At 45.6% G+C, this 24,162-nt stretch overlaps 2 long non-coding RNA genes across 2 annotated transcripts; one reads left to right on the top strand and one right to left on the bottom strand.

The window, feature by feature from the left end:
• Positions 1 to 157: 157 nt before the first annotated feature.
• Positions 158 to 5,747, bottom strand: LOC310883779. The gene is made up of 4 exons (XR_014573860.1): positions 5,654 to 5,747; positions 4,539 to 5,514; positions 4,120 to 4,362; positions 158 to 3,559 (listed from the first exon to the last, which is right to left on the bottom strand). It is a non-coding gene; the product is annotated as an uncharacterized lncRNA (long non-coding RNA).
• Positions 5,748 to 6,008: 261 nt separating this feature from the next.
• On the top strand, positions 6,009 to 22,195 carry LOC310883778. The gene is made up of 4 exons (XR_014573859.1): positions 6,009 to 6,134; positions 6,812 to 7,607; positions 15,280 to 15,430; positions 17,021 to 22,195. It is a non-coding gene; the product is annotated as an uncharacterized lncRNA (long non-coding RNA).
• Positions 22,196 to 24,162: the final 1,967 nt, after the last annotated feature.

Here is a 24,162-nt window from a genome sequence, read left to right as displayed (position 1 = left end):
CCTGATTGACCTATCAAACCTCAAAGCCATTAAAAGACCTTTAACAGAAGTGTGATCTATTACTGACAGGAATCAATGTAAAGACTGATGCTAGTGTTTTCTGGAGTAGGTCCTAAAACACTTATTATTTTAAAGCATCCATGCAATCTAGAAGCAGAAAAGACTGGAGAGAATAGTTATAAAGCCAGTCTGCTTGGGAAGTGGGTGCTGTCAGTGCTCAGCTGTCAGTCATGGGTAGATGAAGAATGGGAACTATCAGGAGGAAAAGCAGGGTTGAAGCCAAACACTCATTTAAGATAAAAAATGTGCAGTTTTGTGGTGAGGAAAACTAAGATCCTTGCAGTTTGGCACTAGCTCTACCATTCTCTCCAGAGTATCAAAGTCTTCCTGACCTTTGCTGAATAGAGGATGTCTTCTTGGGATGGAAAGCCAGCATCTGCACTGTGTATGTAAAAGGGGTAGAGCTGGGAGCGTGACCAACCTGTCTGATCTCCTGTGCAGGCAAAAGAGAGGACTGTCCTGCTTCAGGGATGATGAGAATATGTCCCTGGCGTTGCTGTCTCACTTACTGACACCGTAACATGGTGAAATCACACGACATCTTCACTCAGGTGAATGACAGAAGATGTTTATCATTGTACTCCCTCTCAGCAAGTGACAGAGGTCATGAGTGGAACAGCAAAGTGAGCCGAGCCTTCAGCGAGTGAAAATGGTACAGCTGGGCAGCCGCCGGGGCTGCCACTGTGTCAAGGGCAGTGCTTGATTGACTCCAAGTCTTGCAACAGCAGCTGGAAGAGGGGCTCAGCAAGCCCCAGCTCAGCAAAGCGTGACGTGCTCAGGACTCCAGATGGACCTCAGCCTCCTTGGAAGTAGGTCAGTGACAGGCAGTAGGATTTGGCCAACTAAGCAGAGGTGCCTAAAGCCTCTGGAGGGGCTCTAGGCCATCCTGCCTGTCCTCCAGCTGTCTTTCCAGAAAGACAGTCTCCTGAACGTGCTGTGTCAGATCTGCCCTGGGCAGATGTCTTGCTCACCCCAAGATTCCTGAAATGGGACCAGACCTGTTTTGTTTATGGCATTACAGGGGAATCAGTCCTGAATTTTGAGTGAAGCAGATGCTTTGCTTGAAATCACCTGCAGATCAAAATGGTTCTTCTGTGTATTCAGCCTTTGTAAACTGTGCCATCTTACCAGCTGAGCTCCTCAGGGCTGCTCTAGGCTCATTCTTTCTTTTTATTTTATTTTTTCTCTTTAAACATACTAGGAGCAGGTCAAAAGCACAGCTGAGTGCTGTGAGGTGGAAGCTGAAATCAGAGCACTTCCTTTTCTATGGTTACAATGATCTTGGACGTCTCATTTAACCTGTCTGTACTTTGGGTCCCAATGACAAGGCTGGAGGTAAAGAAATGCAAGACTTCCCTACTTCATATGCTTGAACTGATATGACGCTCTTGTAGGACCTTTCCACTAGCTGTTGGAAATGTGCAAATCCAGTTCGCTAACGGAGGTGTTCAACTTAGCTCTGCACAAGGTTGTTGCTCATTAGTTGACAAAAACAAATTGAGAAGCATTAGTTGAGCAAATTTTGATCAGCTTTATTGGCCATTCCCACCTCCTGTAGGTGATACACCTTGTGCTGGCCAGAGGCTTGTAGGACATTCCTAACATCCTATGCTGGATGGAAATGACAGCTAGAAACTTTATGAACTCTCGTCTTGGGGCTAATTTACTTTCTGATCATGTTGCAGCAAAACACAACACCCACTGGCAGAGGCATTGCTTCTCTTCTGTCATATTGTGAGTTTCTCTCATGTGTCTGAGAAACATAAATATGATGTAAAACACTCCCTGGACTCCACATTTTTTTGAGACACACAGCACTTTATAAAGGAATAATGTGTGTGCATGCACAGCTCACAACAAGACATTACATTCTGCACTGCAGTCTGGCCCACGACAGCAGATGAGACAGTGTCTTGGTGGTGCAGCTGAAGTGGGAAATTCAAACAGCAGGGAAATTGGAGAACAGAGCAAATAGCTTTGCAAAAGTCCCAAGTCTGAATAAGCAACCTCATGAGTCTTCAAAATGAACAGAAGGGAAGTGGATTGTCTGCAAGATGTGCAGTGACGACGTTGTTTGCATTTCGCTGTCTTCTAGGAAATATTATAATTTTACTAGTTAGCACTTCTCAAAAGGACAACACACGCATTCACTATTTGAATGAGCCATTGCTGTCACATCCACCTAAGCTGCCATTGTTGTTGCTAAAAGATTTTACTTACGTATTTTGCCTTATGTGCTAGAGCATTTCTGAGTAGACAGCCCCAAATTTGATCTATGTACATTAACTTAGAAATAATCATAAATAGCCCTAGAAAGAAAGTGGATTTCATTCCCATGAATGAATGGAAGATCTCAGCCAGATCATATTAGACTGGTAGTCCAGCCAAGAGGCCCAGGTTGCCCTGCTCTGGTGCAGAGCCCTTCTGCATCCAGGTGCAGCAGCTGAGCACAGCTGCATCACTCAAGCAACTTGTTTGTGCATGACCCTGTTGTACATGTCACATTCAACCCAGACCAGGAGACTCATTACTGAAACAGGATCCTACAATAATAACTTTCTATTTTGGTCATAAATATTTAGGGATTCATCCTTGTCTGGTAAGTAATTTTCCTGTAAATTGACCTTGACAGACCACACCAAGTCAGTGCAATAGAGCATCATAAACAGGACAGCACACCATGTGTATTGGAAATTGAGAGCTTTCTTAAATATGATACAGACATTTAATTAAAGCAAGTCAGATATGTAATCCTGCAGAGATAATGCAACTAACTTCGCAAAGTTAGGCATTGAGTCTCTGCATTTTTGCTGAGTCCTGATTCAGGCTTCCAGACATTTTCAGAACAGAGTCCCCCTGGAGAAGCTGGCCCTACAGAGGTAAGATAGGTGCCAGAAGAAGCCTACAGGTGGACATCTAGACACAGATCTGGAGCTGAATCTTACTCTGCATGCTGACATGTCAGATAGCCATAAGAAGGGGGATTGAACCCCTTGATGTCTGCTGGATTCAGTTTATAACATCCTAGCCCATGACTGTATTTCTGGGATTGATGCTGATATGCATGGTCTGTGCCTGCAGCTCCCTCCTTTACCCCTGGCCTTCCACAGAACTGCAGAATCCGGAACAACACTTTGCAGCAAATTGTGTTCAAGTTGAGTTTAGCCCCTTGCTAGTCATTTGCAATGCTAATCTTGATGGAATGCACACACCAGTAATGGGCAGTTAATGGGCTGTCTAAACTTGCTTAGGTCTCTTTCAAGGATGAGGTTTGCAGTAATAACAAAAGCTGAAGCACTTCACAGGGTTAGAGGCAGGGACAGTTTGCCAAGTCATACTCTTTCCTCATTGAGAAATAAGGAATAGCACAATCTTTAAAAAACCCTTGGCTCTTACTACTCAGTTTCTTAGAACTTAGGTTGAAGACAGCAGCACGCCCTGCTTTGATTTTATTACTCTTCCTTCCTGTTGGCTTGCCTGGAGAATGTTTTTTGCTGTCCTGTCAAGAAAAAATGTAGATGAGGCAGTACTGAGTGTGCTTCGTTGTTTGCACAGCTCAACACAGGTTTTTGACACAGACGCCACAAGGCACATGCTTCCCCTTGATTCATTTCTCTTGTATTTAATAATCCTGCCCAGCTTTCTGACTTAGCAGGTTCAGCAGCTGGTGGAGCTCTCTAATTCCTATAGCTTAAGAATGAATCAATTAAAAAATATATATATATATTTTATATATATATATATATATATAACTTTTCAGATGTCAGGGACCCTTCCCAAAGAATACCTGTCTTCAGCGTACAGTTTCCTATCCAGCTGATTTGGTGGTGAGTCTCCAAAAAGGATAAAACTGAAAATCTGTCCTGACAGCAATAAGACAGACATTTTCTGCTCAAACACATTAGGACACTCCAATACAGAAACAGCAATTAAGAACCAAGTCCCTTTGATGTACAACAGCAAATCATGAAGCTGCAGATAGGAAGATGGAAGACCCGTTTGCTAGTAAATAAAATCAAGGTGGGTGACAGGAAGAAAGATAAGGCAGAAAGAACCCACCGTGGGCACTGCAACTGATGTCAACTGCCAGATGAGCGGCAGGACGCCGGGACGGCAGCGGAGCGCTAGGCCTCAGCGGTGGGGTGGCTTCAGCAGGGTCCTCTGAGGGGCTGAGGTGGGGCTGGGTCCATCTGCGGGGGGCTCCCCTCTGCCTGCTGCCTGTGCTGCCCTTGAAGCGATGAACAAGCCATCTCCTCTGATGGCCGAGTCCAGCAGGGCTGCTCACACGCAGGCTGCTTCTGCCTGGAAAAGGGCAGAGGCGGGAGGAAATGAGGGCTTTGGGGGGAATGGCAGCCGGGGAGAAGCACTCGGGAGAGGTCCTGAGCAAAGGCTGGTGTAAGGAGAGCAGGTAGGAAGCCTGGAGAAGGGGGACAGTGGGAAAAACTGTTCTTTGTAGAAACCCAGCACCACTTACCGACCTTCAGCCTGCTAGAAATCCTGTTGAAACATCACGCTGGGGCACGGGGAGAGGCACAAAGGCTGGCTTATGCAAGGCCTGAGTTCTCCAGGGAAACATCAGACTGAGCTGAGCCCTTTTGGCTGGGAGACCAAGGATTTCCAGGGGAGTCAGCGTACCCCAGGTGGGTTTTGTGGCTGATGCTGTGTGACTTGAGAATCACAGCCACTTAAGATGAGCTAAAAGAGCAGCCACTATCTGTTTGCCTGTCACAATGGCTTATTGATTTACTGTGCCAATAACTCAGCAAGTATTACAGGATAGACATGAGAAAATATCCCTCTTAAAATAAAAAAGGGGGGGGGGGAAAAGAAAGAGGCAAAAGAGTGCCTGTCTCCCAGTTGTAAACTTTAACTGCTCTTCACTGTCACTTGCCTACTTAAGAAGTTATTAATCCCATTAAATAGCAAATAAAGACAGTATCTGCCAAAGGATATGAGCCACTAATAAACTGTAATAACTAATTACAGTCACCCATTTATTTTCACTTCACTTTAAATTAAGTGTCTGGGCTACTTAATTGTGTACAGCAACTCCCTCCCTGCATGAGCAAATGTACCAGGCAGATCCCAGGCCTGATGCTGGGAGCATGGGGTGCTGAGAGCCTCCAGCGCTAATTGCCTGGAGAGACTTCACCAAATTAACTGCAAATGGTTGTTTAAAGCCCTTGAAATTTCTTTCGCCTCTGTTCTGAGCAGCCATGGAAAACGAGATTTGGAAGTGTGAAGGAGGCTGGGGAGCAGCTTTGAGATGTATACACGGGGGGATTGCTTGGTATTAAGAAGTCCCTGCTGGCGTCAACAGATGGACCCGAGGTGCTTCTGTTTTGTCAGGATGATTCAAAGCTCACAAAAGATGCTGTCAGCTCCTGCGATTCTTCCCCTCCCTCCTGGGTGACAGCTGTGCTGGAGAAGCTTTGGGTAACAGCTGCTTACAGTCTAGGGAGGAAGACAGCCCCATTAAACACTGCCCACCATCACTTTTCCAGGGGTTATTTAATCACAGAATGCTTTGGGTCGGAAAGGACCTTAAAGATCATCTAATTCCACTGCCTCTGCCACGGGCAAGGACTCCTACCACTAGACGAGGCTGCTGAATTTCATCAGAAACCAGTCTCTTTTTCCCATCAGAGGTGGGAAGGGAAGATCTGACCTTGCTGCCAGGCTCTTCAGGGGACCAACAGCCCATAATTGCCCTGAACCACCTTCACCTGTAACACCTGCCCCTGCATGTCCATTGGCCCAGAAGAGTCCCTGAAGCTCTCAGCCTGAACCATGCTGTGGGTAAGTTTGTGCCCAGGCTGGTTCTTAAATGATTGCTTATGGGGCTTCATGGAGTGACCCTGGAGCTGTTCTTGTTACCCTGAACTTGTCTGATGGTCACTGGTTCCTCTTACAAATGTGCACCAGTGCATGTTGCCGAGGGACCTGCTAATTCTTCTTGGTGCTTCTCCTGTAAATCAACCTTTCCATATCCTTACCTTCTGCTAGCAAAATCAGACAAAGCTATTTCCTTAAGAGGGTCATGTTGATACACTGGACAAAATCCCAGTTCCCAGGTAAGCAAACACTTCTCTCATATTTCTTTCTTATTTACAGAGAATACATTTCCTAGCTAAACTGCAGCACCACGTAAAATAGAGATGTTTCTAAATACATCTGCCGGTGCAGTAAGACATTGCTGTTCCCTGGAGACGCTGGCAGTACCCACCGCACATACTGTCCAGACCTGGCTTCTCATCAGTGCAGTTTCAGGAATTAAAACTTCCTGAATTAATAGAAACAGAAGAGAGGTGAAGCTGGCAGTGCATCTCCCAGGTGTGCCTGTGATGCTTGCTGGAGGAGCTCTCCTACTTTGCTCTGCTCCTGCCTCGAGCGCAGCGCTGTGAGAGCAGCACAACATCTCAGGTGGAGATGGCCACCCCTAAAGGAGCAGAGATCCTTTCTGCTTCCTAGTTACCTTCAAATCACCCTGAACTCATGGCAAAAGTTAGTGTAGAGATAAAGTGTACTGAAAAAGTCCAAATATAGGTAACCCAGTTACAGTACGATAGCAGAGTTCTGAGAAGTTTTGTCCTCCATCAGGCAGATTCAAGCTGTCAGAACATTTAACCAATATCACCCTGGGGGATCTGGCTTTTATGCAAGAACTCTTCTTCCTGAAATTTCCTCTGGAAAAAAAAAAAAAAAAAAAAAGATGATAGAGGCTTGGAATGTGTATAATCTTCATACACAGCCTCCCTTAGAGTTCCTGTTTGAGATAAAGCACTCCTCCTGTCGTCCCCATGGGTTTCTGTGAATGATTCAGCCTGAAGCTCATTCTTCGAGGTGCTCAGAGTTCCTGAACATGGAATACGGTGCCATCCTTGTGGCGGAGGGAAAGGGGAGATCTGTGGTGTAGATGTCTGTGGTGTAAATGTCTGTGGTGCAGATGTCTGAGCACATTGTCCTTCACTCCCTTTAGAGTCACAGGAGAGTTGTGGGCATTTCTAGATTGTGATTGATTTGACCTATAAAGGGAAGCGGGGGCTATTGGTTTGTATGCCAAGATCTGCACCATGACTGGGTGAATTCCAGCCTTGTGTTTCATAGAAGGTGCTTTGACAAGTGCACTACTCACCTACATCGAAACAGTGATGTGATGATAACTAATCTTTCTGGGGTGACAGCAGATTTGGCATGCGTTACGTCTAATCTGAGTTCTGAGGGACACCATGATAAGATTCCTGGTCAAGATCAAGGGTGCTTTTTTCCCCCCACTATAACTTACGTCACAAAGCATTAGCTTGCTGCGAGTCCTAAATCATGTGTTATGTCTAAATGGGGAAAACAGAAAAGAGCATAAGCTCTGGCAAGATAAATGTAAAATCATAATAAGGCAGGCCAAGAAATATTTCTAGGAACAACTTGCTAACAGTATAAAAACTACTAATAAATCCTTTTGAAACACATCAGCAGCAGGAAGACTGCCAGAGAGTCTACAAGGCCAGTAAATGAGTGAGGCATGAAAGGAGCAGCTCAAGGAAGATAAGGTGAGAGCAGAAAAGCTAAATGAATTCTTCATATTGACGTTTGCAGTGGAGGAGCTTAGGGAAATTCTATCCGTGGAACTCTTCTTTATGGGATATGAATTGGAGGAACTGTCTCAATGAAATGAATAGTTACAAAACCCCATTGGGGTTTGGAAGTGGCAGGTTTGTGGATAAATATGATAAAAAGTAAAGGCCTCTGCATAACATTTGTCAGGGGACATGTTTCACAGACGTATTAGTGCTCTTTAAAGGAGCAAGGGAACATGTATAGAAGGGTGATTTGATCGATACGGTGTTCATGGATTATCCAAAACCTTTTAACTAGATCAAGCAGAACTACGGAATAGAACTAGGAAAATATACAGAACAGCAATAAGGATGTTCAGAAGTATACCATGATCTCCACAGGGGGAAAGAAGAAACTGAAGGGAACTCTTCCATCAGGAAAAGCAATGTCCTAGGAGGTACAAGAATGCCCCTCTAGACTGTAAGTGGCATGCAACAGGAGAATAGTACATTATCAGGTTGTTTCTTAAAACCTCAAACCAAGAAAGAATCATTAATATATGTAACTAATGTAATTAATATGTATCATACATCAGCCAGTTTAAAGTAAAAATAAGGAAGTATAAGGAAGTATAAAAATAAGGAAGTATGTTTTTATTCAAGTTATAATTAAACCATGGAATGATTACTGCAAGGTGTTGTGGATATCAAAATTGTGCAGGAATTCCTGAAGCTATTAAACAAACAAACAAACAAACAAACCCACACTATGAAGACATGTTAAGTAGTGATTTAAAATCTCTCATTTAAAAACTCCCTGAGCTACTGACCGGAAGCAGAGGAAGATACAGAGAAGGACATGTCTCATACTCGTACTTAAGTTTGCACTCTGATTCTTTCTAGACAGAGGATACAAGGTTGATGCACCCTTCTTCTCATCCAAGGTAGACCTCTTTTCTCCTTGTCTTGCTCCAGACCTCTGACAGCTGAGTTGATGAACGTCAACTGAGCATGCAGGATCCACAGTCTTGGAAACCAGCCCTTAAAGCTGCCTCTTCAAAATAAGTGTGCAGAATTTGTTCTTAGGAACATTAAATGAGTTCAGTTTGCTGGAAAACTGCAGAATTTGTTCATTAGTCCAATACAGCAACAGCTGGCAATGGTCATGACATCCACCAAAGATATGTGGCAAGTGACCATCAACTTCTTTATGTGGATTATTTATCTTGAGGATCAATGGAGACTTGCTGACCTTTCTGTTCCATGTGTTGGTCACCATTAGTGGCAGCTTTCCCAATTTTGTGTATTAGATCCATGATGCATCCAATGGTCTGATTTTCTTCTGTAAAGATCACTTTGATCTCATAGCAATCATCGCAGCTCCAATCTGAGCAGCTGAACCAAATTTTATGTGATAAGACCTGTGCAGAAGTATGTGCTTTAACTTGTCCTGCGATATTCACTGTCTCTGGCATTGTGATGTTGAAATCCACAAATGTTTCCTGCTGCTTCCCATGGCAGATCAGAATCCTCCAGTGAAGTCTGAATGCCATGGATAGATGTGAAATTTTGCACAAGAGCTCAGTCAGTTGGAGGTGGGTATTTGTGAAGAAAAACTGGGACTTCTGATTTAGTTCTGGGTTCTTCTGAGGAAGGGAAATCAATATTCTAGCCATGTGCAGCAGTTCCAGTATGACTGAAATAAACTACAGTTCAAACCTCTTTTTCATCAGCTTTACAGTATAATCCACTGACAGGTGTCTTTGAAAATAAACAGCAGAATGATGAAAGCTAAAATTCAGCATGACTAGAGCCTTCTGCTGGGTAGATGCTGTGATATGAGTGTTTATATTCACTTTGCCTACATGAGTGAAGGGGAATGCTACATTGCAGTGGTTGCAGAACAATTCAGTGCTTCGTTACTTCTTAAGAGGTTCAAGATTATTTTGCGTTTATTTAATTTTTCTTTATTTATTTTTATTGTTGTTGTTAGCTGCTGTAGCTTTCCTACAAGGTCCTGAGCTTTGTTTTCCACTATATAAAGCACCTCCACCTCGCACCTGTCCTGAACTTGTCTCTTACTAGCTTCATCTGATGACCCCAATCTCCTAAACCATAGACAAAGAAATCAGTTCTTGTCCATTTCCTCTCGGTAGCTCTGGATTTTGGAGCCATCTAATGCAGCTGACACTTTTACAGCTACTTGGATGTTATAGATGTGGAAGCCATTCTGCATCTTTCATTTTCCCTGTTGCTCCTTGAACACCTTCAAGTTCTGCTATAATCTTTCTGATTTACATGATGTTAAATTATTTAATCAATACAAGAGCTCTCTCCCATGCCACAGTGGCCAACACAGAGCTCGCTATTTTACGTAGGAAGTTAGGATCATTTTTTCATCAAGCAGATGACTCTACAATGATTTACACAGAATTTTAGCAACCCTTTCACTGACCAGTTTTGAAATCCTTCTGTAATTCTCCCTGTTTAGCTTTTGCTCGTTACACTGAAAAAACACTGTTACCAGCAAATTTTACTTCAATATTCACCTGCTTTTCCAGGATGTATAACAACATGTTTGTGAATACTGTGAGGGATGAGGGACTAAACCCAGATTTCATAAAATTTATGTGGAAATTAGGGTTTAGCACCTAGAAACAAGGCTATCTGAGCAAAGGTGGAATAATTTATCATTTACGTCCCATTGCCAATAAAGCCCTACTAAGTCTAAGTGAGGAAAGACTCAGAGCTGGTATAGTAATGCACAGATTCAGTGATAATAGGGGCAAGCATGATCCTGGTCCTGATTTGAACCTTTTGCAAGAGACAGCAATGTTCTCTGCCTTTTCCATTCCTTCAGCCTATACCCTGGTTATTCTGACAGTCTTTGTTTGGCTGCATTTTATAACTGTTATTTCACATCCAAAAACTTAATTTAATATATTTCATGTGTGTAAAAGTGGAACATTTCATTAAAATCTATCTCTGGTACGGAGGGTTTGAAACAAACAGTCAGTGGGATGTTACAGGAATCAATTACTCTCCTTTGTCAATGAGGACAGAGCAGGGAGCTTTGTGGGTTTGGTCTGTGACAGTGACAATTCACAACAAGGTTATGAAAACCCCTCCAGCTGGCTTCTGCCATGAAGCAAGTTGTCAGTGGAGGTTTTAGAGACATGTGAAGCTCAAAAAGTGGAGCTGATTGAAAACTGGGAGGTTTTCCCAGGGGAAATTTCTAAGTGAGACAAAATTGTCAAATGCTCTGCATTTAAGTTTCCAGGCAACAGCTGGAAACTAACCCAGCATTTTCCTTTTGGAATAGGTTGTTCTTTAGCTGTGTTTTCAAACTGAAAAGTTCAATTTTTGTATTGCTTGCTCTATGTTTCCCTTGGTGAGAAAGCCACAGAAACAACTGGGGAAAGACACTCAAAGAAATAACAACTTTTTCCCTTATAAAAAGAAATGTTCTCAATAACTTCTCGACCCTTTTGTACTTCTGGGGTCCTGTTATTTTCTCTCTGCAAGAAGGGCTTTCTCCATGTTGTTACAGAAAGTAGAGGCATCATCTCTCAGTTTCCAGTTGCAAAAAGCAGAATGGAAGATCTGGAGAAAAAGAAAAAATCCATGAAAGATTTTGCTTGGTTTCTACCCACCAGCATTTTCAAATTAAAGTACATAGAATGGAAATTTTCATTAGTCACAGTTTCTGGAGAAATGGTTTTTAATAAATCCCCCAAACTGGAACCACAACAACAAAACAACCAACAGAAGCCATTTCATACAAATAAAATCAAGTTTATACAAAGAGCTGAGTCTGTAAAGCAGAGGGAAGCCTAGCAGAGCATGCCTTTGACAACAAATAAAGTTCTGGTCATTAATTGCTGATGCTGTCAAACTCTGGGAAGTGCTGGCACCCAACCCTGAGCCCCAATGCCAGGGAGTAGGTCTAGGCTGGATCAGCTGTGTTTGTTGGAGAATTGATCTACTGAGTCTGGAGCTGAACAAAGACAATAAGAGACCATGGTTAACCTATTAAAATGTTGTCACATCACTTGTCCCAGCCCCATCTTCCCCTCCTGGCACCTTCAGTGCCTTGCAGACATATTCTGACACCTCTGCTCTCCATCCTCCAGCTCTTCACATCTCCTGCTCCATTTTGGTCTTTCCAAGGCTTCATACACACCTCCCCTGCCTCAGTTTCCTCTACTAATCCTCCCTGCCCAACGTGCTCCCCTCTCTGCCACAAGACACACCAACTCCTGCAGGCTGGTCTCTTTTCTTTGCCCTTCTCCCCAGCTCCCTCCCTGTCACAGCTAATGCCTCTATGCTGAGTCCTGTCCTGTCTCCCACCCTTTACCTTCTCCCAATGGACTGTGCCTTTGGAAAACAGCAGATTTTTCTTCCCCCGATATGTGTATGGCCTCACTGGCCCTGCGTGCCTTTTGCTGGTGATGGTACGAGCCAGGGCATGTGTGCATGCTCTGCTCTCACACTTCAGTTGCTGGACACATGTTGACCACAGCATGGTGTCTTCAGCCAACGGCGATGTCCTTGGGACATTTACTCATTTAAGTGCAGGGTTTGATGTCTACCTCAGAGGGGTTTCTAATGTTTTCTTTCTGGATTAAGTATTCAGCTTTAATAGCTGCAGAAAAATTACTAACTCCAAGCTTGACAGTATCACCCTGGGACTGTAATTATGATGTTCAGAAACAAAGCAGTCAGCAGCACAAGCTGCTGTGATACTGTGCTTTGCTTGTCCCTGTCAGGGCTGCTGCTGCTCTAAGTCAGATGGTGCTAACTGGGCCACACTGGGGAGAATCCACCCTGTGCCGAGGGCCTGTGTGAAGCAGCATCATCACAAAGCCATGTCAGGGACATTTCTGGTAAAGCAGGTGCTACATACCCAGAGACCACCACCGTCCTGTGCACAGAGACATGGATGCAGTTGTCCTAGGACAGCAGATCTTTCCTGTGGCTGGACGAGGATATGGCTGGATCTGTTCTTTTTCAGAACTGCAGAGTTCTCCATGCTCTTGGGACTATAAACTCTGCTTGCCCTATAGGAAGAGTTAATCTTGCAAGAGTTATGTGGGATTTAGCAGAGATTCTCCTGAAAACTGGAGAATAGAGAATGACTTCCCTTAGCTTTTGTAGGTCAAGCTCTCTGCCAATGAAACCAGCGGGGGCTGGGATCCCAGTCACCTCCTGTGGATGTAAACCTTCATAATACTGGAATCATTTAGGCTGGAAGGGACCTCTTGAGATCAACAAGTCAATCCTCCCCCACTGCCCAAGCAGGGCCAGCTGCAGCAGGCTGCACAGGACTGCCTCCAGTTGGGTTTTGAATGTCTCCACAGGTGGACTCTATGATCTCTCTGGGAAACCTCTTCCAGTGTTCAGTCACCCTCACAGTAAAGCAGATTACTTGACTGAGTTCAGATAGAATTTATGTGTTTGTACTTGTGCCTGTTGTCTCTTGTCCTGTCAGTGGGCATCACTGCAGAGGCTGGCTCCCAGTTCCTCATCGTCTTCCATCAAGCATTTATGCACATTGGAACTGAACACATGCACATGTGCCCCTGAACTGTCTCTTCTCCAAGATGAACAGCCTCAACTCTGTAGTCTCTCTCTATATGAAAGATGCTCTAGTCCCTTGATCATTTTTATGACCCTGGGCCATATTCAAAAGAAATCATCTCACCAAAGCTGCCAAGCTCTTTTCTGAACCCCAAATAAAGAGGAAGAAGGGTCAGATGAAAATCCTTTGTGCTCAGTGAAAACCAGCTATCACCTTCCATTTCAGTCATCTTTCCTTGGTCAGTTCACCAGGGCATGCACAGGGCATTGTGCTGTGATTTTCTCTCCAGGCTCTGGCTTGGGATCTCTTTGTTCTCCTGCAGGGAAGCATATAACTGGATGCTTCCCAGTCCTTTTTTTTTAACACCTTTGTCTGTAAAGAGGTTAGAGATTTGAGATCCTACTGATCTGCAAATAATAGTTCATTATTATTCCCCAAGCTCAGAAGAAGCTTCAGTGAAACATAAACATTATGCTGAAGTCAGGGAAAAAGTCTGCTCATCTACCAAATGTGAAAGTAATCCTCCCGTTCCTCTGCTCATTCTCTGATTATCCCAGTTCTCTTCTTCAGGTGCTCAGCTTCTGGAGCTGCTTGTCTTTGTGCAGGCCTGAGGTCACTTTTCCTCCAGCAGATCATTCTCTACCTTACGTTCCCCCACCGTATCTTTATTCAAGCTGTATTTTCTGAGAACAGATGTGCATTCCTGGAGGAGAAGTGATGATTCTCCTCTCTTTGGATTTGCAAGGATTCATCCACCAGCTGAAGCACAAAGAAGCCCCAGAAACGGGGTGGGAACTCAGGGTTCTCTTTCCCAATAGTAATCTGAAAATGTCAGTCCTTAGAAAGGTTCCTTCCAATGATGGTACACCGTGTTCTACCAGAAACAAATGGCCTGGTGCTACTTTATGCCCTTGACATGAGCCTATGCCTCCTCTCTGTCATTTAAGGAGAATTGCAACAGCACTTCCCTGCTCAGTCCTCCTTGGAGTTATTTGCTGTGTATGAAAACAAAAAGCAAGAATTCTGCAAGACATCAATTTGACTCAGTTTTGAATGTCCCTTTGGGACTGCAATTAGCTGGTTCTCTCCCTTCTGTGCTGATGCAGCACCCCATTCTGACTCCTGTTCTGCCTAATGAGGACAAGTAGTGCCCCGTGGCCCCCCGAATATTTGCTGTGCACTGTCAGAGAGAGATGTCCGAGCATGAGCAGGGGTGGTTTGTGTCGGTGTGGGAAACAGGATGAGCAGATAAACAAAGCAAATTATGTTTGCCCTGAGGGGAGCACATTTCCCTCAAGGCCTTGAACAGCCTCTCAACAGGGTCCAGAGCCAAGGGCCAGGATTATTTGCCTTTCCTAAGACTTATTTTCAAAAAGAATTATACGCCCCAGTGGTTCCAGTGGTGGGGACTGGTCACACTGTGAGGAGTCCCCTCTGGTCCCATGTTCCTTCATCCTCGCAGTGCATAATGCTCCGTGCAGTGCTAATGAGCCTCCACTTAACTGAGCAATATTTGTTTCTTAATTTGTGAATGTTGTTGCTCTTCCCTCCTCTAACGGTCACTGGAAGTGTTATTTTTTTGTAATACGGCTTGTCCTACAGTCAGTGCAAATGGCACAAAATCTCCCAACATTCAAGTTTCCATCTCGGGTCCCTGGGTTCGCTCATGAGATGGAAACAAATGTACCAAATGCCATATAACAGACTGTATTTCCCAGGCTCTGGTCCCCACGCTGTTTCCCTGCTGTTCCATTTCCCTCTCCCACTTCAGCCATTCCCAGTCTCTCCCCAGACCAAGCAGTTTTGGTCCTGATGGCTTCTTTCTTCAGAGCTAGCTCAGCCCTCTGGACTGTGCTGCCAGACCAAATAAAGATGAACTTTGCCTTCAAACAAAAGGCAAAGTACTTTGTCTTCATTTTTGTATAACTCCTTGGCTTAATCACATCACACTTCCACAGATGGAGTTGATAGCTCTCCCAAACAGCGTAACACAAAATAAAACCAGTAATAAAAATAACTGGCCTAATCTTGTTCCTGCCGGCAGTGCTGGTGAAGAGATAATTTTGTTGTTGTTGCTTGTGATAGATGCTATGATCCTGTGGTGATGGCTGACTACGGGACCTGTGTATCTAGAAATGTAAATGGGCTGGCACCATCACAGGCAGCAGTCCTCAGCTCCCTCCTGCTGCGTTCGTTCCTGCTTCGAGTCACGACGTTTCTCAGCATCTCTGGAAAGGTGGGACATAGCAGGAGGCCACTTCCCCTCATTGCCACTGTCCAAGCGGTTTCTTGGGGCAGGAGGGTACCTTTCCCAAATCCTGACCCTGTGCAATCGTTCCACGTGCTCTGGCTGCCCTGGCCCACTGGTGGGATAGGGGAGTCCTCTCCTGCATGCTGGGTGCTGGGAGAAGCTGGTGTCCTCCAACGTGGGGCAGCCTGGGGTGGTCCTCTGCTGAGCCAGGGTCAGCTTCTGCTGGGACATTCCTGCAGTAGAAAGTAAATAGTATGTTTGGCTGGTGTTTTCAGGTCTGTGCTGTTTTATAAACACCCTGACTTTGAGTTATAAGCAATCAATGAACCCTTCAAAAACACAGACGTTTGAATTCCTGAGTGGCATGAGTGCAAACGTGTGCCTGCAAGAGCAGAGCTTCTGAGCTGAGATGTGAGCAGCGACCCCCGGAGAAGCCTGGCACAGCCACCCTATGTGCAGCCCACCCCCGGGGCCAGGACCAACCCCTGCGGTGACCGATGTGCTCAGACATGGGCTGCACTCACAGTGCCGTCGTCTCGCATACCTGCACGGCAGACTTAGAAAGGATTAAAAGAAAACTCCCTCTCTGCACATTCACCATGGCTTATTCATAAACTCCATAGCCTGGAAATTAGGGAGGGATAAACAGAGGTGTCTACTTTGGGTGGAAATCCATCATCTTCTGTTTACTTACTTGTAGCAGGTAAAACAAACACCAGAAGCAGGTGATTCCATAGAGCAGGCTGGTGGTCGGGAAGAGCAAGTCGAGGGGTTTTCCTACAACCACCCAGCAGGACTGGGTCAAAGAGGTCCCCAAACCTTCCGGGGGGTCGGGGTGGGGTGGGGGGGTCTGTTTTCTGTCTCCTTCAAGGACAGATATTAAAAGGCTGTGTGATTAAACTAATGAGGTCTGGAAAAGTAGATACCAAATCCTGGCTGGGGGGGTTGTATCAAGCATTGAGGCTTGATGGATAATGGATGGGAAAACATCCCTTTGCTTTGAATAAGGGATTTCTGTTTAAACATCAGCTTCCTGAGAAAAGCTGACGTTTTCCACATGAATTTCATCAGTGAAAACAGCATTTTTTGGTGACCAGTGCAAAGAGATACAAATCTTTAAACAAGTACTGACAATCTGTGAAGTAGAGGAATTAAAGCCCTGGATTCCATACTCATGTTATTGCAGGAGGACCTCCTCTTTCACTTGTTTTGAGTCATTTTTATGGGATTGCCTGTCTTTCATAGATTCACAGAGAAACTTGGAAATGACATAAATTTAACTGAAAAATTCACAATCAGAAAAAGACAAAGACACCAGATATGCAAAAATATGCGTGTCTTTATAAAATACCTATAAACAAATATATGTATTTATGTATGTTTTAAATAACCTTATAACTTCAGAGCAAATCTAGACATTTCAGGAGGAAATGCACTCATGATCTACAGGGTCTATGAGAAATAGTACTGCCTTGTGTTTCGAATAGCACAGTGTAGAAGAACAAAAAATGTTTTGTTTTTTTTTTTCTAATCTTTTCTCTCTCTCTCTTTTTTTTTTTTTTTTTTTTTTTAAAGCTTCTGTTCTCTGTGCAGGTCACACCAGAGGCAAATTTTTTCCCTGGGGCTTGTCTAATGGCTATCCTCATGGCCTGCCTGCCTTTGTTACCTGGCCCAGCAGTGTAATCAGAACAGGCTCCACAGACGTACCAGCCATTGGAATTAATACTCTGTCACATAAAAGGGTCGCAGCAAGCGTGGGGATGTTATTCTTCTCAGTGACAGGGAGAGCAAGGCCTTTTGTGGAATCATAACATTGCACGGTGTTCAGAAAAATAAATGCAGGGTTTTCTGCCAGGTTCACCTGAGGCTGCTGAGCTCCACTCAGAGCCAAGCTTTTCCCCCAGCCATGAATATGCAGCAGTGCTGGAGCCAAAGGTCCTTCTCGTCTGTGAACAAGTACCTAATCTCTCTGAAGGCTCAAAGCATCGCTCCTCTTCTGCTTAATCCTCTGCCCTCCTGGCAGAGAAAGCTCCAGCCACAAGAAATGGCTGGAATAGCTGATGGGAGAAGCTTGCATGACCTTGGTGAGAAACAGAGCAGGACAACTCTGCCTGCTCTGGCATCCCTGCCCTGCTCCTGGACACCTCTGCCTCCCCAGCTGACCCCAGGATGGGGACTTGCTGTTCCTTTCCACCAGCCTAAGAGAAATTCTGCTCACTCGTAAGTTTTCATGCCTACATTACAGCATTGATATTATTGCTATCTTTTAGTGTGACGGTCCCTGTAGACAAGATAAAATCAATCCATAGCCAGGAGCTCACTTGAGCTCAACACAAAATCTGTTAAAAGATGCAGCATGGGGGGGGTTGTGTCCTCCCAGCTTCACATGACTGTGTCCCCCGGCCACCGGTGGTCAAAGCAGCTGCCAAAGGGCAGAACACTGCTTCATCCCGGGAAGAATTAATGAAGCATGCATGAAGGGAGCAGGGCCACGGTGGAAAAGGCAGTTCTGCAGTCGATCCCCTTGGTGCCTGCACTGAGCTCAGGGAGAGGATCTCCTCTGCTGGCCTCTCCATGGGAGCTGAGGGACTCAGCCCTGGTGAACCCCGAGGGTGGCCCAAGTCTGAGGCTGGGGCCAGATTCACCCACCTGAGCTCAAGCCTGGAGCTAGAGAGCTGAGCGTGGGCCGGCCCGACCCAGGGGAGATGCACACCAGCAGCAAGGGGCTGACCCCAGCGGGCAGGAGGCCCACCTGCTGGAGGCCCTTGGCCCTCCTTGGTGAAGGCAAGGGGAGCTGAGGAAGCTGAGGTCTGATGGGAGGTGTTCAGCTCTTAGACAGTGATGGTAAGGAGGTGAACTCAGGTTGAATTCCAAGGCAATGAGTTTGCTCAACGGTATTTCAAAGAAATTTCAAGAAATCCGATCACACTTAACCATAATATCAAGCAAAACAGCTTTAGGATTGGAACAACTGTGCATTGACAAGCTGTGCTTATTACAGTGAGTCAGAGTAATGCACTTGAGATAAAATGTGTTTGCCTCATGGCAGCAGGTACTAAACTTCTGGGAAACTGAGTGATTCATAGCCCTGAATCCTCTTGAGGATGATAACAATCTTTGGTGTAACAGAGCCCTCCTTAGAAGTTAGTCTGCTCTTTAATTGTCATCCCTGGCAAACGTATTCAAAGAAAAATACAGCAACCTTTTTAGCTGAAAATGTTATAGGCCTTTAAATAGCAATGAAGATGAATAAGGCAAGGCTGCTGGCTTTACTGGGCTTATATTCTGCATTTAGAAACAAAAATCCTGAGCCATGGAAAATTGGTAAATATCTCGCACCCTGCACTGTGCAGCGGAATCAGGTTGGCAGCCAGCTCACTTTGCATCTGAAGAGCTGCAGCTGAGCTTCAACAGAGCCAGGCAGATCCTCAGAACCAGCAGGCTCCTCAAGGACAACCTTTGCCCTCGGGCTGTGAGTTTTAGCCATCTGGGCAAGCTGCCCTTATCGACCAGAAGGGCAAAAGAGCAAGCGGAGGCTCACAGCTCAGAGCATCTTGGTGATGTGCCAGGGAAAATGTCATGGACCAGACTCTCTCCTGAACTGAGCAGGGCTGGATGCATTAGCCAGGGCTTGGGGCAGGACGTTGTCAGCGTTGCACGGCTTCAAAAGTGGCAGTGGGCAGGGGGACCACAGGCCCCCTTTCCTCTTCCAGTAAACCCAAGTGTATGATATCCAGACTGACACTTTGGTCCTTCCCTCCTCATCAGGATCTGGTTCAGTGAGGAGTGGCCACCAGCCTGTGCGCAAGGCTTAGGCACCACTCCACTTGTCTACAATCCTTCGGCTTTATCCCCACATCCCTGACCATTCAGCCACACTGGGAAGTGACAGGGCGACCCATGGATCCAAGCGGTGGAAAAAGCTCTGCCGACACAACATGAAGGGTTAGCCCTGGGTTCTGGGGCTAGTCCTGCGGCTGTGGATTGCTGTGTGTAAAGGGAAAACCCAACCTATGTCAAGCTGATGTTGGCTTAAAAGCTGGGAGCAGTGCACTCACCTAGGGATGGCAGAGAGGAGCTCATGGGCCTCCCAGGGTGGCAGGAGCAAACAGGCACATACCCAGGCTCTGGGCTATCCATGATAAAGGCAGCTTCAGCCCAGAAGCTGAAAAGCGGTGTGAGCAGGGAGCTGAACCCACCTTATCTGATCTTCTCAGTGAGGTTCATTACCACAGGTTCGGTGCTCTTCTCACAAGTCTGCACAGCTTCAGGGGCATGGCAAGCCCCAGATACTGACATCTCAAGTGTCTTTGAAGCTGATAGCTGTCTGTTTTCATAGTCTTTGTCTCCTTTCCCTGTACTCCATTTGCAACATTCTCTTTTATCGTCTCCCCTGTGCCTTCAGACAGACAGCAGTGTGCATTTAAGCAAGGCAAGAAAACTGCACGCTGGCTGCAGACTGCACAGTCCATTCACACACATGGGAACAGAGGCATAGGATGGCACACCAGGCTTAGGACACCTCCATATTCCCCACGTCAGCACAAGGCAGACCTTCAGGATCCCACAGCCCTTCTTGTGTGACTCCCACCACACAGAGGAGCTCAATTTCAGGCCCAGAGTGACCCACAACACTGCAAGGATAGGGGAGGGAGCAGGTACAGGGAAGCTTAGGGACAATTTGGTCCAGTAGTCTGGGACTAAACACACTAAACAAGGGAGTGTTGAGTGCTAATTAAACCACGAACTATGCAAATTCTTATAATGTAAGTTTTTCCCATCTAACTGAGCAGCCTGGAAATCTTCAGAAAGAAAAAAGATCCTACAATGGCTAAATCATGCTCTCAAGGGTATGGTGGGTTTTTCTTTGGACTCTAAGGGATGCTTACACATGCCATAGTTTCAGTGCATCAGTTAGGTAAAGAAAAACTGGTTCCAGAGTAAAAAATACTGTTCTTGAGCCTATGAAATAGGGATGGTCTCTGAAATGTGATGTGACTCTCATTTCTGAGGGTTTTAGGACACTCTCTTCACTATTACCTCTGCAAGTCTTCTCAGGACACAGCTGCAAAGAGGGAATTCTAGCTATTGTGATGTAGAAAGCCAATGCGATCTTGGACAAGTGAACTGTGGATGATGGGGTGGGGTCAAGAGGAGAACATGGGACCCACATCTGGTACTCCAACCTTAAAATCTCAGATCTCTGAAGGAAGGAGAGCAGAGCTGTAGGGCTCCACTGGTCCAGGAAATGAAGGTTAAGCGCTAGCGGGTGGCTCAAATTCAGACATTTTTACTTGTTATTTTTAATTTTTGACTTCAAGACAAATTCATCTGGTTGTGGCCACTGCCTACATCTTGGAGGGGAAGCAAGAACAAGAATTACACAGGACAAGCTGGAATTTCCCTGCTCCCTGCTGCTTGAGGCACACAGCAGCTGCTGCTGGGAACGTCTTTGCTACAGACAGAGCCAGTGGGAGGAATTGTAATTTCCCCGTAGGCTCAGTTTTGTTGAAAAACCCTCCTTCCTCTTTCCACTCCCAACTTCTCCCCAAAAGACACTGTAGGCTGTGAAAATGATGAGGACAATAAAATGTGTTGCTCAATTATCCTGTATAGGAGTTGATATAATTCCAGCCCACGAGCACAGAGTGCACAGCCTCCCGTGTCCCATAGATTAACACAGTGTGCATTACATTTGCTGCGGAAAAGATTAGGGAATCAAGGGAGATGGAGGGGCCAGCTTTTATTTAATCTAATGGTTGTTCTATCCGATTTCCTGCAGGCTCTTTTGATTTTCAGTAAGCAGGCAATAGAGATCAGCTGGGTTTTTAAAGACTTGTCGACACAACTCCTGATAAATAAAGATGAGCTGCAACAGGCGAGTATTCTCTGTGAAACAAAGCAGATGATACCCTGAGATCATTTGGCCAGGGGCATAGGAGCGGGTAGAGTATGACAAGGAAGAATTAACATGCAGAGCCTGGAATCTAATATTTCCAGCCATAATAAGCATCAGGAAGATTGTGAAGAGCTGTAGAAAATCAGTTTACAATGCAAACCCAGCAAGGATGCAAGCACTCCACTCCAGGGTAAGCGTGCTCATGTCTTTTAGGGGAAATGTTTGGTAGCCTCCTACTCCTCCCTGTGTCACCAGGGGAGCCCCCAGCGGCAGGTCCTGCATCAGTTCAGCTTGTGCAAGAGTACACACACAAGATGAGTAGTAACAGCAGTGTGGGGAGCTGGGTTAGATATCTAAATGCATAAGACCTCAGTACACTGATAAGTTCTTGACATGCAGCGTGAGCAGCTGATGTGCGAGAGGGACAATTCTAAATCAGAATGTGGTGAACAGCTCACAGTTCCCATCCAAGCCAGGAGCTGGAGTGAAGGAAGCAGCAGGATGCCAGGACCAAACACTGAATATAAACATTCACCTGCTCTAGGGGGGTCCAGGACTGAGCTTTCTCCACTCCTTGAGGTGTCTATGTCCAGAGTGCACTTCTCCAGAACTGGTCTCTGTTTGCTTCTGGCCCCTACAAGGCCATTCCGTTCTGATGGGTGCTGGCAGGGCCTTTCTCTTGGAGAGGGGCAGGTCATTTAAAAAGCTCACTGGCCAGGCAGGAAGGATCTGTCTGCTCCATGCTCGCCTGAAATTCATGAGACATCTGTTACATGAGCAGTTATACCTATATCTTATCAGCCTTTCCAAATCACATGCACATTCTTGTGGGCAACTTCTCAGTCCCATTATTCCTGTTGTGCCAGCCCTTGGCAAGATTTTCACCACTGATGTGATTGTCTTCTATGCCTCCAGAAGATATCTCTTGCTGGGCTCCTGTCTCTTATTAATGAGACTGACATTTCTCTGTCATTTTGTGTTGTTCTGTGACTCTCTGTCACCAGATGACTAAAGTTTCTTGCCCCATGCATGTGTGGGAGACCTCTCATTAAACACAACTGCTGAGGGGACTCACCTCTGTTCCTGTGCCAGCAGGGGTCTGACAAGGATTTCGTATAACATGATAGGTTTCAGAACAAAGGGCCGTCCCTATCATTCCTGTTTGTCCCATGGTTCTTGCCACCATTATCCCCAGCAACACTGAAGACCTGTAAAACTGGACCTTTAAAACACAAGCACCATGCTGAGCATCTGCCCCTGCAGCATCAGTTTGTGGTGCTGTTCCACTTGCAGGCAGTCCAGGGAGTTCCCTGCAGAAGTTTTCTGAAGTGCTCTGTTTGTTTGTTTGTTTGTCTGGGGAGAGTTAAACAATATGACAGCACCTACAAAAGGCTGGGAACAATGACAACTTCAAGATTTTTTCCCAAGTGCGACATCTGGGGATTGGGATGGCTGCAGAAAGCCCCAGGCCCCTGTGGTCTCTGCCAGGTCCATGCAGTGTGGGGTGTCAGGGTCACCCCAGCTGGCCCAGCCTGGCAAATGAACTCAGCAGATTTTGCCGCAGCTCTTGAAAATGTTCCTGCCTCAGCTGCCTGCCCTGTCCCTCCGCTGTCCCTGCGGCACGGGGTGGGCTGGACATCCACTGCTGCAGGCACTTCAGCCTGGCACTTAGAGCAAACTTGCTTTGATCAGCAGTTTAATCAAGTAGGTTGAGGTGAATCAGGGTCATTGCGGTGTGGATGCACCTCTCCTTCCTTCCATCCGCTTTGCTCCACCAAGCGCTGGCTCGTGGCAGTGCAGTGGGGCAGATACCTGCACCACGACATCGGTAATAACCTTTGATATAGCTCATGGAGGGGTGTGGAGAGCTCTGCAGTTAAGGCACTACGACAGGGTGGGCAAATAAAGACCATCTAGAGACAGACAGGGATATAAACGAACAGGGAAGGAGGAAAAAGAAACTCTGAAGTGCGTTCTGGAGCAGAGATAGGTAATGGCAAGACAGATAAAGAGTTTCACGTGCTGAACACCTGACACACAAAAGGAGACTGGTAATAACTCCAGCTCTTCTCACACTGCCTCTGTGCAACCTCTGTTCACTCCCCAAAGGGATTTAGGCTTTCCACTGAACACCCCTCCTCTATCCACTGCAGGACATAAGTGAATGGCAGTCAGAGACTCCCACTGACTGGTCTCACTCACTCTCTTGTAGGCATCATGCTGAGGTGGGAATCCACAAGCGATAGGTCAGCCGTGGACTCAATCGGTTTGGCATTATACACTGTACTTTGTAATTATTGAGGCTGCATTTAAACTTCTTCTAAGGGCCAAGGGAACAATTTTTGATTTATGAAATAATATCTTTTCCTTTTCTAAAGTAAATATTTGGTGTCTGCTAAGGTTGGCTCTAATTCATATCTTGCTGCAGGGTAAGTTCTGTAATAATGTCACTGTGTTTGCGATAACAGACAATAGCTTTGTTATAAACTATGGGAATTCAAGTACCAACCAGTGTTGCAGCAGAGATTCTCCAAGGAGAGGGACACGGGAAATGACTACTGTTTATTGCTGCTGGAACATTAGCAGCAGCTAGGTTAGGTCACCTAAAGACTTCTGCGCTAGATGCGTTCTAACTGCTCATAACTTTTCAAAGCTTTGCAATTTTCTGCTTGTCATCATTTTTTCTTTATGTTTCCTCTTAGCTGGTTCAACTATTTTTTTTTTTTTTTAAATCAGAGATAATTCCTTATGAAAAAAAACATAATTTTTGCAACCAGACTCATACAGCACAGTTGATTGACTGCCACCGGTCAGCAGA

The sequence above is a fragment of the Anser anser genome (genome assembly GCF_964211835.1).
Source record: "Anser anser genome assembly, chromosome: 19".
NCBI classification, from domain to species: domain Eukaryota; kingdom Metazoa; phylum Chordata; class Aves; order Anseriformes; family Anatidae; genus Anser; species Anser anser.
This window is presented reverse-complemented; position numbering and strand designations above follow the sequence as displayed.